Below are 17069 nucleotides of genomic sequence, written 5' to 3'. Positions count from 1 at the left end.
TGTGATGGTGATGATAATGAAAGTGGTAATGATAGCCCTCACTTACTTACAGAGTATTCACTTGGTACAATGCATTCTGCTTGTGTACTATATCATTTTGCCTCCTGGATAATCTATCATAACCAGGTTAATTTTACACATCTGTTATGCCCTTTCTAATGAGGAATAAACTGAGGTCTAATCAGGGTTAATACCTTTCTCAAGGCTTTACAGCTACCAAATGGAAGACCTAGTCCCACTTTTGTTGGAGGCTGAGGCTGAGGCTAGAGATCAGTTCTCAGAGATCCGTGATTTTCCCAAAGTCTAGTAGTCAGATTCCTCGAGTCCTTTATGTAGCTGTGGAGTTTTTCCAATCGAAACTTCCCCTGTTGTTCTCTTTGCCATTGTGCCCTTGGGAGCAGAGCCTTCACCTTGATTTTGGCGGTAACTTCCATTAACTCTAATGGGTGTCTAGCACATCTCCCCCAGCATGTGGAGATGAGATTATTTCCCATCCAATTGTTTTAATGTTGTGGGTGTTGAGTGAGTCTACAAACATTTAACCTTTGGTTTCATTATAAGGCTCAGAGCAGACAGGGTGTGAGGAGGAGATAAAGCAGGACACAGATGCCAAGCAAAGATGTATTGGAGATGGCTTTATGAGAGTACAGCGTATGGAATAATAGAAAAATAATCACAAGTGCATTTGAGAAGTGGATGGATCTTTCTTTCTTAACTTTGAACATTAGATGAACATTACCAGAATGCAGAATAGAAGATGCTGAGGGAAGAAAACAGTGTGTGTTATATAAAATTGCAACAGAATGGCCGTGTTTATTTTTTAATTATTTAAAAAAATGTAATAATATCCCAGAATGTGTAGGGCACCTCAGGGTTTAGTATACACAATTCTTTTCTTTTCTTTTCTTTTTTTTAATTTTCTGGTCCTTATTATAATCGTATGTGGTTTGAAGTTTCAAGGGTATGGCATTTGGATGCCTTTGCTTTGAGTTCCACTAATAACACTTACAGGTTTGTGACCTAGAGAAAGATACTTCATCCTTCTGATAAGACTGACACATTCATACCTCATGAGAGTTTGTGTGTGTGTGTGTGTGTGTGTGTGTGTATGTATGGTATAAATATACCATATATATGGTATATATAATATATGTAAATCATTATGAGAATAGTAAGGATGTGAATATACGATAGCACCTATATGTATATTTATCTCCATGTATATAGCCATATACTATACAGGGTTTGACACTTACAAGGTGCTCATTAGATGCCTTTATGATAGAGCTATTATTCCTTTCATTCCCATCCTCCATTTAATAGATAAGTAAGCAAAGGCTCACAGAGGAGACTTGAACCACCCATAGTTACACAGCTCATTCGTGGCAAGGCAAGAACATGACGATAGAGTCTCTGGATTCCGTCAGTGTCCATTCTTACTGGTTTTATAGGTGAAATAAATACTTTGAGAAATATGATGTTTCTAAATCCACCACTAAAGTCTCCAGAAAGATCATCCCGCACCATTCTCCCCTGGATCAAGCTGTTTCTAAGAACGTTTCCATATACAGCCACGTAAGGCGTCCCTCTGTCCCTGTCCCCTGGCTCGTGGTGAAGCCTGCACTTCCAGCCCTTGTGTTTGGGGAGCCTCGTGACTGCTCTGCCCCCACTGGGAGTCACGCTCCGGAGGTGCCCTTCAGTCACCAAGTCCTGAAGCCGGGATGGCTGATTTCTGTGTTCTTACAGAGACCAAGTTTTCTCAACTCTTCATTTGACTAGAATGCTTTTTATAACCCCCATTTCTTTCCAGGATCTAAGAATGGGTCCCCAAGTAACTGTGAGTTGCTATAAGTAGCTGTTCTCTCAACTCCCTTTCCTCAACTTTGGTCTCAGACTACATTTATGCCTTTTGGGTGAATCCCTCCCCAGTCTGATACATTTTCTAGGCTTATGTGTGCTCTCGGACCTGTGATCAGCATCAATGGGTCGAATTGATTTCAGTCCGAAGAGACCCTTTAGGCTTTCAAAGAAACGGATTCCTTTCCCAAAGCCCCGGTCATGCACCCTGCCTGGTATATCTGATGTTTCCACGAAGCACTTTGCTCCTTGTTGTAGAATCTTCCACTAGCTATATTTGTCAGACTTCTGCATTAGAATGCAGGTGCTGTAAGAGAAGAAGCTATTGTATATTTATACTGTACATAATATAACACAATTATTATGTGGATATATGTATTTCTAAAAATATTTAATATTTTACTGCCACCTTGAAGTTCTCCTTAGGTTTTGATCAGTGCTTGGTGCTTAGCAAATGTCACTCTTTTTGAGTTTAAAAATTTCAAAACTGAGGGTAAAGCAGAAAGAGTACAAGTAAGTTATTAGAGAGAATGGTCGTGAAATCTGCTTTCCTTGCATTGGGAGTATAATATAGAAATTAGAATACATCCACTGTTTCTCATTTACTCTTGTCTGCTTTCAGAGGGCATTTGGTTCTCTTCCCAGTTTGGGGTAAGTGCGATGGGGTCCACCTAATTAGGGGCTCAAGGTGGGTATTATTCTGCTGTCTGTGGCTGTTTATGAGGCTCACTTTGGACCCCGGCAGCCTATGGAAGGATCATGGTAATGCTTGTAAACCCTTTGGAGCTGGTATCTGAGCATGTTATAAAAAGGTGTATCTATCATGCGTTCTGATGGACGCATGAGTGTTCTTATTAGTGATCTGATTCAGGGAGGGCAAGTTTCTGAGTGACAGTTTAACTTTGTCAGACAGAGATGAAACCACCCTGCTCAATGTGCCTCTCATTGATGACCCCTCTTTTCTCAACACAGCAAAACTCATGATACATAGCATTATGACCCCAAATATTTGGAACTTCTTTTCCTGAGACAGGTAGCTGAGACAGATATTTCCTGGTTCTGATGAGCTCAGAAGACATTTGCTATCATGTCAATCTAATCTTGCTACTTTCTGGTGTAGAAGCTTTCGATATTGTTCTGCCTGTGAGCTAAAGATTGTCGTTTTTAACAAGGATTGCAAACCCTGATCAGACACTCAAAGCTCCTAGACCGTCCTCTGTGTATTTCTTCTGTGCCACATTTTTAGGTGTCTGTTTTAAGGGGATCCGGATTTGTTTTTGTTTTTGTTTTTTTTAATTTTTTTTAACGTTTATTTATTTTTGAGACAGAGAAAGACAGAGCATGAAGGGGGGAGGGTCAGAGACAGGGAGACACAGAATCTGAAACAGGCTTCAGGCTCTGAGCTGTCAGCACAGAGCCTGACGCGGGGCTCGAACTCACAGGCCGCGAGATCATGACCTGAGCTGAAGTCGGCCGCTCAACCGACTGAGCCACCCAGGCGCCCCCGGATTTGTTTTAATCATATATGGTAAGCATAGACTTGAAATTGACTGTCATGAGGGGGAGGTATACACTCACATACCCCTAGACACAGAAGGCATGCCTACCATGCACAAGGGCCATACGGGGAAGCCCCAGGGTCAGCCAGGAGTCAGGCAGAGCAGGGAGAAAATGCAAGAAGGAGATTGTTGTGGTTTTGGAGTGAAAGGAAAAGTCGAGGCAGGGTTAAAAGCCTTAGGATTGGCTCATTTGAATGATTCCAGTGGAGTCTGGGCTGTGGGGTCTGTCTAGCTGTCTGGCACTGGGCCCTGGGATGATTAGGGCAGGGTTATGGTGGCCCCAAATGTGACAGCCTGATCCACCTGTCATGGAGCTGCATGGAAGAGGATGGAACTGTTTTAAAAATAAGAATGATCGTGTCAAGGACCTAGTGAAGAGATATACTCAGAGATGCTTACTGAGTATAAAGGGCATGAAGAGCGGTGTGCTAGGCTGTGAGGACTCACTGGGCAACCAACGGCATGAGTTTGGCCTCTCAGCGCTTACAGTTGGTGGACGACCAGACTCTGCCATGCATGGAGAGATCAGAGGGCAGGATAGCATGGGATCATGGTATGAGGGTCAGTTCCCCTCTTCCTGGGCCTCTCAGCTAATAGAAAGCAGACTTGAGATCTTGAGTTCCCTTAAGAGGGCTATTTTTCTAGAACCTTCCTTTCCCAGTTACCTGTAGGGAGAGGAGCATAACCTTTCCCCTTTACATGTTAGAGAGCTCAACACATGATGGGAAATATCTGCCTTGTACAGAGTGGTTGCTGAATAAAGTTTGAAAGGATGAGTGCATGGATAAATGGAAAATGTTATTGGTTTTGGAATTTGCTCCTTGTGCTACATGGACTCCCTACCTCTTTATTCTCCTCTTCCCGCTAGTTTATAACCTAATGTTTGTGAGGCGCCCAGCTCAGTTGAAGCCTCGGGTATGTAGTCAGTGAATGGTAGTTTCCCTTCTCCTTTGAGTTTTCTGCTTCCTGGAAGCCCTGGTGCTTCCTCTCACTCTGGAGTTGGCAGGCAGGGAAGCACAGCCTTTGGGTTCCAGCTTGCGGGACTCCCTGGTCACCCCAAAGGGCCGTGGTACCCATGCCACGGTTCTGTCAACGCTTTAAGGCCAAAGGCATTCTGGGAAACTGAGCAGCGCTGGTGTGAGTGAAGAGGTACAAAGGTAAATTTGAAGGAAGTCTGGTTCTTTTCTTTTTTGAGTAGGTATCCCAGACCTAGGAACTTCCTTCATGTGATGACACATAAAGCTGTGGTGAAATATCTTCAGCAAGACCAAGCACGTTGACAGTTGTTCCTTCGGCTCTCTACTTTCATATGGGCCTACACCACAAATTTCATAAATTAGTTGGGTTTTTACTCGCCTTTACATGCGGACATCTTCAAGGGCAACACCATTTCCTCTCCTGGAGTTGGATTCCCTCCAGTTCAGATCGAAAGAACATCTGTGAAACAATATCATTTACCAATTATGCCTTCCCACCTTTTGGTGTTGGTTGTATTCATTCTTATGGATAAGGAAATATAAATTGAGAGAGGGTAGGTGATTTTCTTGAGGCTACACAGCCAGAGTTCAAATCCCATTTTGCTCATTCTGAATTCTGATTCACTTCCCTGTTGAGCCAAGTATGGCTACATATTTTCTGTCTTGCTGTTGACTTTTATGTCTTGTTATTGGCTGTAAGGTAATTCTCTCAATCAGTCATCAAAAGAATTCTTGAAGGGATTTGGAACCTGTAGTATTTCTGATGCAGAGCAGGACTTGGAGAGAAGAAATATGTAGTCATCCCTTTGAGATCTCATTATCCATTCATGACCTGGCAATTGACCCAGCACCTACCCTGTCTCCTCCATGTCCTGGGACCTAGGGACATAATACTAAATACGGCTCTATGGCCCCATCTCAGGGAGCTGATTTTCTCTAAGAGGGAGGCGTGTGATAAATAAGTAAACAAATGAATGAACAAAGTAGGTACTTATGGTCCAGTGCTAAGGGCTTTGATGAAATAGGGAGCCGAGGAAGGATTTCTGTGTAGCTGAGAACTCTGTTAAATGGGGTGGATAGAGAGAAGTGACGTTTAAGCCAAGACCTGGATGAATGATTAACAGGTATGGACTGATGTGGGGAAAGCATTTCAGCTAGAGGGAAGAGCACTAGAAAGGCCCAGAGGTTCGAGGACTTTTGTCTTGAGGCGTTTTGTTCTGTGAGTCAGACCTGGCAAAGGAGTACGGACAGACGTTGCATTCCGCCTGAGGGAGGCTGCTGGGCAGAGAGTCTCCTAGTGACCAGCACAACTTCTACAAGGGCAGCTCAGTGCTAACCATGAGATTTATGCACCTGCAAGGGTGGTGAGGCTGGCAAATGCCGAGAATTCTGCCTGTGTCTGGAAGCACCGAAAGCTGAGGTCAGCCCCGGAGCGCAGAAGCCTCTCTCCGTCTGCCTGGGGTGGTGGCAGACAGCACGAGTCCGTCATCTCTGCTGCACCGCCAGCAGTAAATCGCAGCTGGTTATTGCTAAATTCTGGGATTTGCTTCTTGGAGAAAAATAATTAACACTGGCAGGAGTTTGATTGCATTAATTCACAGAAAGAAACACCCAAATGATAAATCCATAGTGGGAGAACTGCCCATATGTTACAGATTGGCTTAACATGGTTGAGGCATTAAATAAAAGAAGTCTGGGAAACAAAAACCTTTATCAGCTTTATTAGCATTGAACTCTGTGGCTTCCACTGGGGCTGACACACTTAATTAAAGATGCTCTGGTCTAATTAGGTTGCACATCAAATATACAAATACGAGCTTTTAAAAAGCCCAGCGACTAGAATTTGGATTCCCTCTGCTGTGCATATTTATTTCAACCAAACACCAGAACCTTCTCCAGTGAGATATGGACACTGTTAGGCAGTTCTGCCTAACGTCTGGAAGGCGTAGGCATGATGCTCTTTGGGCCACACATCTTTGCATCCAGAGGATGCTGGAGAAGGCATACTTTGTCTTTCTTCTTTTCTCTTAAGAAGAAGGATGCATTTTGAAGAATTCATCCAGAAAGCCATTTTGGCTATAGTTTTAATGGAACATTTTTGGGGGCTATTTATTTAGATCACCAGTTGCCGCCACCATCACCGTCGTCATCATGATCATCATCATCATCATCATCTTCATCATCATCACAATCATTATCCTTCACAGAGATACTGATATATGTTGGCTGCTATTTTATATTGGCTGGTCCACTTGTACTACGATGGCTTTCGGAAAATTCCTTAACATCACTGGTCTCAGTTATCTGTTGTTGCGTAACTAATTACCCCCAAGATCTACGGCCTAAAAGAACTAACATTAGTTATTTCACACTTTCTGTGGGTCATGGATCTGAGCATGGATTAGCCGGGTCCTCTGTCTCAGCCATCAGCCAGGCCCGTGGTCTCATCTGAGGCCCCGACTGGGGAGAGATCCACTCGCAAATTCACTCATGCAGTTATTGGCAGGATCCATTTCCTCACTGGCTGTTGGCTGACGGCCTAACCTTGGTTCCTTGCCACATGAGACCCTGCGGGGCCCTTAGAGCGAGTGAGATGGAAATCCAAGACACAAACCTTAGTGTTTTTATAAACTGATCTCAGAAGTGGTATTAAGTCCAGCCCACGGCCGGTGGGGAGGCTAATAGAGGAGTGTGACTGCTAGGAGTTAGGGTCACAGCTGCTATCTTAGAGGCTGTCTACCACATCATTCTTCTGATTTTTCAGCTGTCAAACGAGGCAGCATTAGTGTCTACCTTGGGGGCTGTTGTTCAGAGTAAACCTAAGGGTTTTGAACAGTAGCTGGTACATAGTAAATGATAGCTATCGCTGAGGTCTGCCAATGCTTCCAGTAACACTGTGGGTTAAATAGAAACATTCCAATTCTAGAGAACGAAGAAGCGGAAACTTAAAAAGGTATCACGCCCGTGATCATGAGTACTCTCTTGTACTCTGCCTTGAAAGTTCTCCACCTGCCTGAGCTCTCTTCTCTCTCCTCAACTCGGTGATAACTGCCATGGTTTGTCACAGTTTCCCCATCGTAGGCTGGAGTCGAGGAAGTGCCTTCAGGTAGAAGCCTGGGGTAACTACAGTGCTTCTCTCCTCATTTATTTCTTGCCTCTCAAAGGGTTTTAAGTCCTGTGATGCTTGTTGTTTGCCTGAAAACAGCCATTTCATGTATCCTGTTTCATTTTCTTGTTGTTGATGGCTGTGTAGAAAATGGAAATTACCCTCATCAATTCAGTTTTTAAAAATTATGGGTAGTTTTGCATTTTGTATATTAACCTCATTTAATATAAGGAAGGAAATGAGACTGTCCAAGTAAATCTGGGGCATATCCATTGAGGACACCAGAAAAGGTTGACATGTGGGGCTTTTTAAGCTCTTCCCTGCTCGTCTTCAGATTTGTCTGGGCTTATGACCACCTCTCTCCCCTCAAATACTTGCTTCCTAGTTATGAAACACAAAATGTTGGAATCTTGTTATGAGGAAGAACAGTTGCTGTGGGCATCCCATCTCAGGGTAGAGAACAAAGTATTATATATGTATATGTATGTATATTTAATATGTATATCTAATATATGTATATATGTATGTATATATACATATATTAAGCCCTTCTTGTATACATATACATACATATATACATACATATATATACATACACATATATCTATATAACATATATATATATATGCATATATATATATATATATATATTTTTTTTTTTTTTTTTTTTTTTCCCAGGAGAGTGTTTCTTTGGACTTGAGTAACACATGGATTCCACCAAAAATGCTGTTTGGCTCAAGTTTTAAGTTCTGTTCATTGCTACTTGTTTTAGTTTACCTTTTGCAGGACATGACAGACGTCTGTCTGGCGTTCCAGGAAAACCTGGTACTGAATGCATTTGCCTTGATGCACAGGGGGCAGAAAGAAAGCCGAGGGCTGGCGTCCAGAACTGTGCTCTGTGTTAGTCACCCTAAAGGATGTGCCATCCCTTGCGTGGGAGTCGCTGAGTGGGACATTAGCAATGGGTGCTTCCACAGCCACCCAACTCCTGTACGCCAGGTTCTAGTGCTAGTTCCTGGCCAAACTGGGGGGCCAAGAAGGTCTTTGTCTCCTTTCTTTTCTTTCTGCGGCGATGTTGCACCCTGTTAACTCACAGGAAACTCACTCACCTTCGAGTCCTCTGAAGATGCTTCACTGGACTTGTCTGTTCAGGCCCATCTGACCTCACCCCGCCCACATTCAAAACTGTACTGTCCATTGTTTTATTCTCGCAGGGCCCCGAGAGCTGGCGGCTGTCAATATGTGATTTTCCGTGCACTTGTCTGTTTCATGTCTGTGTCCTCTGTTAGGTGAGAGGCTCCCTGGACATGTGGGTCAGGGCTCATCAACGAAGCCCCCTGCCCATCACAGGACCCCATACCTGGTGGGCAGCTGGGATCCAGCTGCATTTGAATAAAGGAAGGATAGGATAAACTCAGCCGCACTTCAGTCTTATGTGAACGCCTGCCTCAGACTTAGAAGGCCTGGGTCCAATCTCAGCTCATTAGCTCGGGGGATTTTACAAGTGGCTTTGTTTCTCCGAAGGTGTTCAACAGGGAAGTAGATCTGCCTCAGCAGTTGTCGTGGTGGATCTTGCTGCTGCTGTGAGTTTATACGCAACACAGTGTCCGGCTGGAGGGCTGGCTGTTGGTATTTGGCTTATGCTTAGCGGAATCTGGAGAACTTTTCGTTCTAAAGTGCCCCACGCTGTCCTCTTAAAAAATTAACCATGATGTCGTGTCCTCCAGAGTAGGTGTGTGTTCTGGCTCAGTCACTTACCAGCTTCATGCCTTGGTTAGTTACTTCTTTGAGCCTTGGTTCCTTTATCTGTGAAATGGGCTGATATCGTCTCCTACCTCATGGGGTTATGGTGGGAATGAGTTAGTTGAGAGAGTGTCGAGAATTAATAGAGTACTTTGGTGTCTAGTCGGTCCTCACTGAATGGTCCTTACACCATAACAGATAATCTCAAATGCATCAGTCCCCATAGAGAGCTACGTGGGGATTCGACAGTAGAGACCATGATGTTGGAATGGTTTACAATGCAGGAATGCCACATAGATTTCCTACTGCATTCCAAATCTTATTGCACAGTAGCGGCTGCCGGGAGATTTGTGTTGAGACGGATTTTGAGGTTGCCTGCAGGCTCACAGGAAAGGGTGCCGTGATGGATTAGCAACGGCTGCCCTGTTAACAGTGGCAGTTCACATGTCACACGCTGATAATCTCTGAGTTTTCCTGGTGGAATCTTCCTGGTTGTCCAGTGCAGAGTAAAGGAGGAGGGATTCAGGACTTAAACAGGGAAAGACTAAGCAGGGAGGTTTGGGCATGTCTTCTCTAGAGAGATGCTATGTCCCAGCCCATCCTGACTGCATGTCTCCAAGATACTCACCAGGGTTGCTGAGTTCCTTCCCAACCAGAGAGAGTGTCCTAGCCAGTCTGTGTGTTCAATGGTCCCCTCTTGGTTGCCCTGTGTTTGCCTCTAATGTGGACTCCTGTTTGCTCAGAGTTTCAAGGCTCATGAGGCAGGCCACGTTTGGCTTTCTCTAAAGGGCGACCGGGTGCTTTTGGACAACGGTCCAACTTTTGCTTTGATACTCCTCACTGTGGCCCCGGGCCTCACTCTTTGCTGATTCTTATCTAATTGAAGGATTTTTTTTTTCTCTCTCAGAGGTGGTTAGGTGATTGCCCCTTACCCCAGCCCTGCTGGTGACCTGAAGTTATTAAACTGAATGAAATGGTGACGGGGAATGTGAACAAACAGCTGGAGGCATTCTGTGAAAAGGACCCTGGAGTAGAGCGATTTCCGAAGCCTTGTCCCAGTGAGGGGAAGTGACATAATCCATGCAGACGTGCTTGGGAAATTGAAATTACCTTCAAAATTCCTACTATTTTTTTTTCTAGGGATTTAAAGAAAATGACTTTTCCTCCTGGTGCTTCTTTGTAGAACAAGCTTCTAACTTTCAGATCTTACCTAAATGTCACCACTTCAGAGATTTCTTTCCCCACCACCCTATCAAAAGTAGCCTCGCACCCCATCCTCCCCGACCACTCCACCTGATTTTCCTCTCATAGCAACTATCCAGAGCCAAAGTAACGGGCTGCAGATGTGACTAGTGTCTCATTGCCTGCTTCTTTTGTTTCCCCGACTCCAAGATCCATGTCTGTCTAGTTCACCAGTCTGTCCTCAATTATCTAGGAGACGCCTGACACATAGTAAGTGCTCAATAAATATCTGTCGAATGAATATTTGGGGGACAAAACATGATACCGGAACAGGATTAGTGGGATTACAATAAATGCAGACATGGGTTTGTGGCCTGGTTTCATCTCCTATTAGCTGTGTGATATTAGGAAAGTTCCCTAACTTCATGTTTCTAAAAAGAGGAAAACCAAAGAGGACGATATGAATATAAATCACTGCATGCAGTGACTATGACAGGTTAGCCCTTTACACACATAAGCTATTATTGTTAAAATGAGTGACTCTTAATTCATTCCCTGGCTCGTTCATTCAATGGTAATTTATTTAATACGTGCCAGAGGGGTTTTCCTTAGGAGAGAATCATGAGGCCCACAGATAGGCTAGCTTTTGTTCCTTTTTGCTACTCGTCTTTGACCCATTCCGGGCCCAGCCCACCTAGCTCAGAAGCAGCTCTAGCCTTTCCTGCCAGTGCATGATGGTCTCTTAAGTCCGTCTTCCCCAAATAAGAGCTACTGGATTAGAAAGAGAAGTGGTTCCCAATATAAGACAAACAGTACTGAGAGGACAGGACTATGTTAACTATAAATATGGGCTCCAAGTGCAGGTACATAAATAAGCAAAGGGATACAAGTAACTTGAAAGATGTTAAGATTTCGACCTAGGTCCAGGGCTCATTTAATGAGTACCTACTGTACGCGAGGTACTGTGTGCTTAGCTGTTCTCATTTTTGTTTCAACTTTTCATCCTGATACCCTCTCCCGTCTTCTTCTGAAATCAAGTGGGAGTCTTCTCTGCGGATCCAAATCCTGCTCGCCTTTTGACCCCCAGGTCACCTCCCTTGTCTTCCCCAATGCAGACAACTTCTTTCTTTGAATTCCCCTTAGCATTTTATTTTCACCCTTCTTGTGATAGTTTATGGGACTTAACCTCTCAGCTCCCTGCCGACATTGAACAGAGAGATGGACAGAAGGTGTGCTGGTGGCTGTGTTAAATCTGGAAAGGGGGTGTCACAAGGGAGGGGTTTCTATGATTCCAACCATTCTGTCCTCCATTCTCAATTTTTGGACTCATCAGGGGTTTGTGGGGATGTCTTAGGTTGACCAGATTCACAAGAGACTATTATTTACATGAGAGACCATATGTTTTATTTCTTGTGGCGTTCCATTGCCACAAGGACAGGTATACTTGCCCTAGGTGTCTAGAGCTATCCCTGGGGGCTCCTCATCCCTGGGCCAGGCCACTATGTTCAGATACCCCTGTTCAATAAATGTACTCTTAGTCCTCTAACTGCTTCAGCCTGTCGTTGAGGACTCATTTTTGACACCCATCTCTTCCTTGCTCCACACGTCTGAATGATGGCAGCGCCCACACACTCAGACTCCTAGATGTCTCTAGAGTTGGCTCACTTCCTTCAATCCTCACCTGCACCCTCCAAGTTTAGGCTCCCATCACCTCCACGACTGCATCACCTTCTACCTCTCCTCCTCCTTCACCCTCATGGGCCCTCCACAGCACCCTGAACCCCAGTCTGGGGAATAACTGCAATCAGGAACTTCTGTTAAGTCTTTGAAATGAACTGTTGCTCCCTCTGTCTCAAAGATTAATGTCCCCAGCAGATGAGTCAAACATTCAACTTGTGTCCTCCTCTTGCCTTTCTTGCTGATAAAGGATCCAGGCCCTTCCAGTTTGGAGTCTCTTTCTCTCCCAGGGATGCTTTTCTATCTTTTCTTCTTGGCCACCACATGTATAAACAATGCATAACAGCCCTCGGAACCTAAAACGCTCTCTTAAGACAGAGCTTTCTACCTTGTCTGTGTCTCTAATGTAGCAGGAAGAAATTCGTATCCAAGACAGCTCATTCTTAATGCCTTTGGGCTGAATCCTGGCCGAGAAAGGAGAATAGGAGGCTCTTCCTAGGTCTCTGGTTTCAGATGTGTAGGAGAATGTACTTTAGCAGAAACATGCTAAAATAAAAATAAAAATAAAAATAAAATAAAATAAAATAAAATAAAATAAAATAAAATAAAATAAAATACAGACGATTATTGTCTAGCAAGGATGCTAGGCAAAGACACCATGGGAAGATGCCTTCTCCAGGAGCCATATTCCCTGCCAGAGCCCACGTCTAAGGGGGCTTAACCCCTCCCCTAGAATAAAGAGAACTAAAAAAAAAAAAAACAATTAAAAAAAAGAATAAAGAGAGCTAAACCTAGAAATGCATCTCCAATTACATGAAGTTGTAATTTCTGGAAGATCACTGATGCTCTTCTGGACAAGTGACAGATTCTTCTCTAAATCTATGATTACCTTACCACCTGGACCAAACTTTCACCATTCTGATATTCTCCCTTCCAGATGCCATCCGCCACCCGCCAATCCTGTGAAATTATTATTACCCCATTTTAAAGTGATGAAATTAAGATAAAAAAGATTAAGACATGTTCATAATTATTTCCCAGTTAGTATCAGAGCCAAGGTTTGAACCAATGCCTCTGTATCTATAATGCGCTGTTTCTATCTGTTTGGGCACCATTCCAAATATAAAGAAAATAAAACAATTAATCATTTAAAACAACTTTTAAACGTGACCTTTAAGAACTTTCCTAATTTCTTCACTATGGGATGTTTGCAGAGAATATTTTCGACACTTTGGAGGAATTCAGAGACTGTGTAGGAGACATTGACTCCATTCATCCACCAACACAAAGTGCCAGAATCTGTTTCTGGGGAGAGAAAAGAGAAGAGGAGAAGAATTCAAAGGAGGGGCAGCTGCTGAAAGAACTTACATTTTTTTAAAGCAATAAAACAATACATGCTCATTTTACACATTCTAGATAAAACAGAAAAGTTATAAAAAACAACCAACTCCGTATTTAATGCCATGCCAAAATGTAATGGGCATCTATTATTTATCTATTTAACCTCTACCACCTTAGGAAACTGTCTTTATTTTTTCTGGTCATCTCTTTTCCTGCTCTAACTTTATAGTTTCCATGGAAACTTCCATTGTGTTTCATGCTTCTTGTACCCCTTGCGCTGCCGCCTACAGGCCATGGATGATTGGTCTGAGAGCAGCGTCTGAGCTACATCAGTTAACCACAGCCCTTCCCTTGGACTTTTAAACATGAGGCCGGAAGGAGCCTCTTTGTTCTTCCAGTAGTGGAGAGTGTGAGATGAAGAAAATATATGTAAAAAATCCTCAATACTCAGATTTCTACAAGTTGGTAAAAATCCGTTTCCAGTGATTAGCAATAATAACCATCATCATAATAGCTGCCTGGGTTTAATGCCTTTTTAACTCTTTACCGGCTGTGTGGCTTGGGCAAGTTATTTCATCTTTCTCAGCCTTGGTTTCCCCATCCATAAAGTGGTACTGTTCTGAGGATTAAATTAGTTACTAAAGGTAATGTGCTTAGACCATTGCTGTGTACACAGTAGGCACTCTATAAGTGCCCACTGCTGCTGACGTAACAGTACCGGCTGTAGGACCAGTACTGGTGTGGTAAGAATGGCACCATTACAGGCAGAAAGATGCAGACATCAGAGCAGGTGAGAAAGTCCCGGGTGGCATTCGCACTTCTTGGTTCAAGTTGGTTTCTAAGATTTGCTGAAATTGTGTTCTTCTCAGGGTTGGTCTCTCATACTGCTGTGAGATTCTGCGAGTCAAAATATTCCATTTGTATCTAACCTGGGCGACTTGAGTTTCTTCGATTTACCACCAAGAGTCCAATAACTAAATTTCTTGGCACTTACCATGTTTAATATAAATGAGCTAATTATGAAAGTAATATAACAAATACCCCTGTCCATTAACTGGAAATAATAAAATGTAACATTTTGATGTTTTTGCTTCAGGTTTTTGTATTTATAATTATTATTATGGTATAAAATGTGACATATCAGTGAAGTCTCCTATCTGTCCCCAGCAGCCACGTTTCCCTTCTCTGCTTCCCAGAGAATTTGTCTTGGCACATATCCTTCACTTCCATAATTTTTATACATTTACTACATCAGTACATATAAAGAGATAATATATGGTATGAAAATGCATTAGTGGTATATTATGCAGTACTTATCCTTCAGCAACATGCTTTTAAAATTCAACATACTTATAAATCAAGTCCTTTCATTTAAGTGTTGAATTTTTCATTATTTGACTATAACATAATTTATCTGTTTCTCTCCTGATGAACACTTAAGTGTTTTCTCTTACTTATTTATGTATTTGCTTATTTTGTTCTCACACACCATTAACATGTTTGTTAATTTGTGTGTGTGTGTGAGAGACAGGGAGAGAGAGAGAGAGAGAGAGAGAGAGAGAGAGAGAGAGCATTTCTCTGAAGTGCATACCTCAGAGAAGTAGGTTGCCGTTTGCCAAGGTTTGGGTGTTTTTAATCTTACTAGATGCTGTCATGTTGCCAAAATACACATTTACCATTAGTGTACTCATGATCCCTCCCACATCTGATACTGTGATTAATTATATGTGCCAGGTTTTTGGGTAAAAAATGGTATTTTCCTGTTGTTTAACTACATCTCCTTGATAAATGCAAATGTGTGGAAACTTTCATGTATTTTTTGATCATATTTCCTTTTTTATGAACTAAATGCTTGTAGCTTTTGCTGTTTTTTTCTATTGAGTTATGTACCTTTTCCTTATTGAATATTAACTGTTCTTTATATATTCTGATACTAACCAATTGTCAGTTAAGGACAATTGGCCTTTTACATTTTAATGGTATCGGTAGTTATATAGAAACTGATAATTTACTTTTAGTCAGAATTCACCATCTGTTTCTTTATAATTGGTGCTTTTTGATGTCTCATTTAAGAAATAATTTGCTACCAGTGAGTATAAATATTTTATTTTACACATCTTTTTTGTTAAAGTTTTGATTTTTGTCTTTAGGTTTTGCACATTGATTTCAGCTAGAATTAATTTTTCTGTTGTATAAAGTAAGGATCTCATTTTATTTCTTCCCTAAATGAATATCATTTGTGGCACATTTAAATGAATAGCCCATCATTTCCTTACCAGTTGCTAATGTCAACCCTTGTTGTATCAAGTATCCATGTACGTGTGACTCTGTTTCTTGGTTCTCCACCCCATCCTATCCCATCTCCGTTTCATTCCAAACCATTCCTTCCCATCCCATCCCATCTTAAATCATTCCATCCCATCTCATGCTATGTTATGTTTAATTGCTATAATTTAACTATCATGTCTTAAGGGAACATACCTGTGGTGGTTTTAAAAACTGTCTGAATATTCTTTGACACTTCTCCCAAAGGTCTGATTCCCCACTTCTTGATTCTGCAAAGGCTTTGCTATTTCAAACAGATAGGATATAGTGGAAGTGATGTGTGACTTTTAAGGCTAGATCAGGACTGAGCCACCATATTGTGAGGAAGCCAAGCGGCCACGTTTAGGGGCCAAGTACAGGTGTTGCAGCCACCAGCCCAGCAGCCTGGGTCCCAGCCATCAGCCAGCATAAATGGCAACACAGGTGAGTTAATGAGCTTTTAGATGACGGCAACCCTCAGCAGTGCTTTCGGCTTCTGCTGCTGCCTCCTGGAGCAGAGAAGAGAGGCTTCCACTGAGATCTGCCCAAACTGTAGATTTGTGAGAAAAATAAATTGTAGTTTCAAACAACTTAGATTTGAGGCAGTTTATTACACAACAATATATATTGGAACAATTTCCTCTTCTTATTCTTCACAGTTGTCTTTGCAGTTCTTGGATCTTTCTCCTTCAATATGAATTTTAGGATCTGTTTGTCAACTCCATGAAAAACCCTGTTGGGATTTTAATTGTAACTGTATTGAATTTATAGATTAATTTGGAGAGACTTGGATTTTTAGTGGCATTAATTTTTCTCGTTTATAAATGCAGTATATATCTCCATTTATAAATGTTTATATCTTTCTGTGATTTTCATTGTATTTCCTCCACAAGTCATATACATTTTTATAGCTTTATTTCTTTGTAATAATTAAACACCTTGAATTGTTTTCTAATTTCTAAGGACTAATTTCTAGTACTTTCTAAATTGGTGAGTGCTGGTTTATAGGAATGTTACTTATTTATTTTTATTTTGGAATCTTATCCAGAAATCTTGCTTGTGGATAATTTTATCCTTTTCACTGCAGTAGTTTTGTTTTACTGGGTAAGCCATAGGATGATGTGTAATTTGTATATAAAATAATTTTTTTCTTTTTATTCCTAATTTTTAACTCTTATTTCCATCTCTTGGACTACCTCAGGAACTAAGACCTCCAGAACAAAGGAAAAAAAGTGATCATAGGACATATTTGTCCATTTCCTGACTTTAAAAACAATGTTTCTAATATTTCACAGTTAAGTATGCATTTTATAGTAGGTTTTT

The sequence above is a fragment of the Leopardus geoffroyi genome, chromosome E2 (assembly GCF_018350155.1).
Source record: "Leopardus geoffroyi isolate Oge1 chromosome E2, O.geoffroyi_Oge1_pat1.0, whole genome shotgun sequence".
NCBI classification, from domain to species: Eukaryota; Metazoa; Chordata; class Mammalia; order Carnivora; family Felidae; genus Leopardus; species Leopardus geoffroyi.
This window is presented reverse-complemented; position numbering follows the sequence as displayed.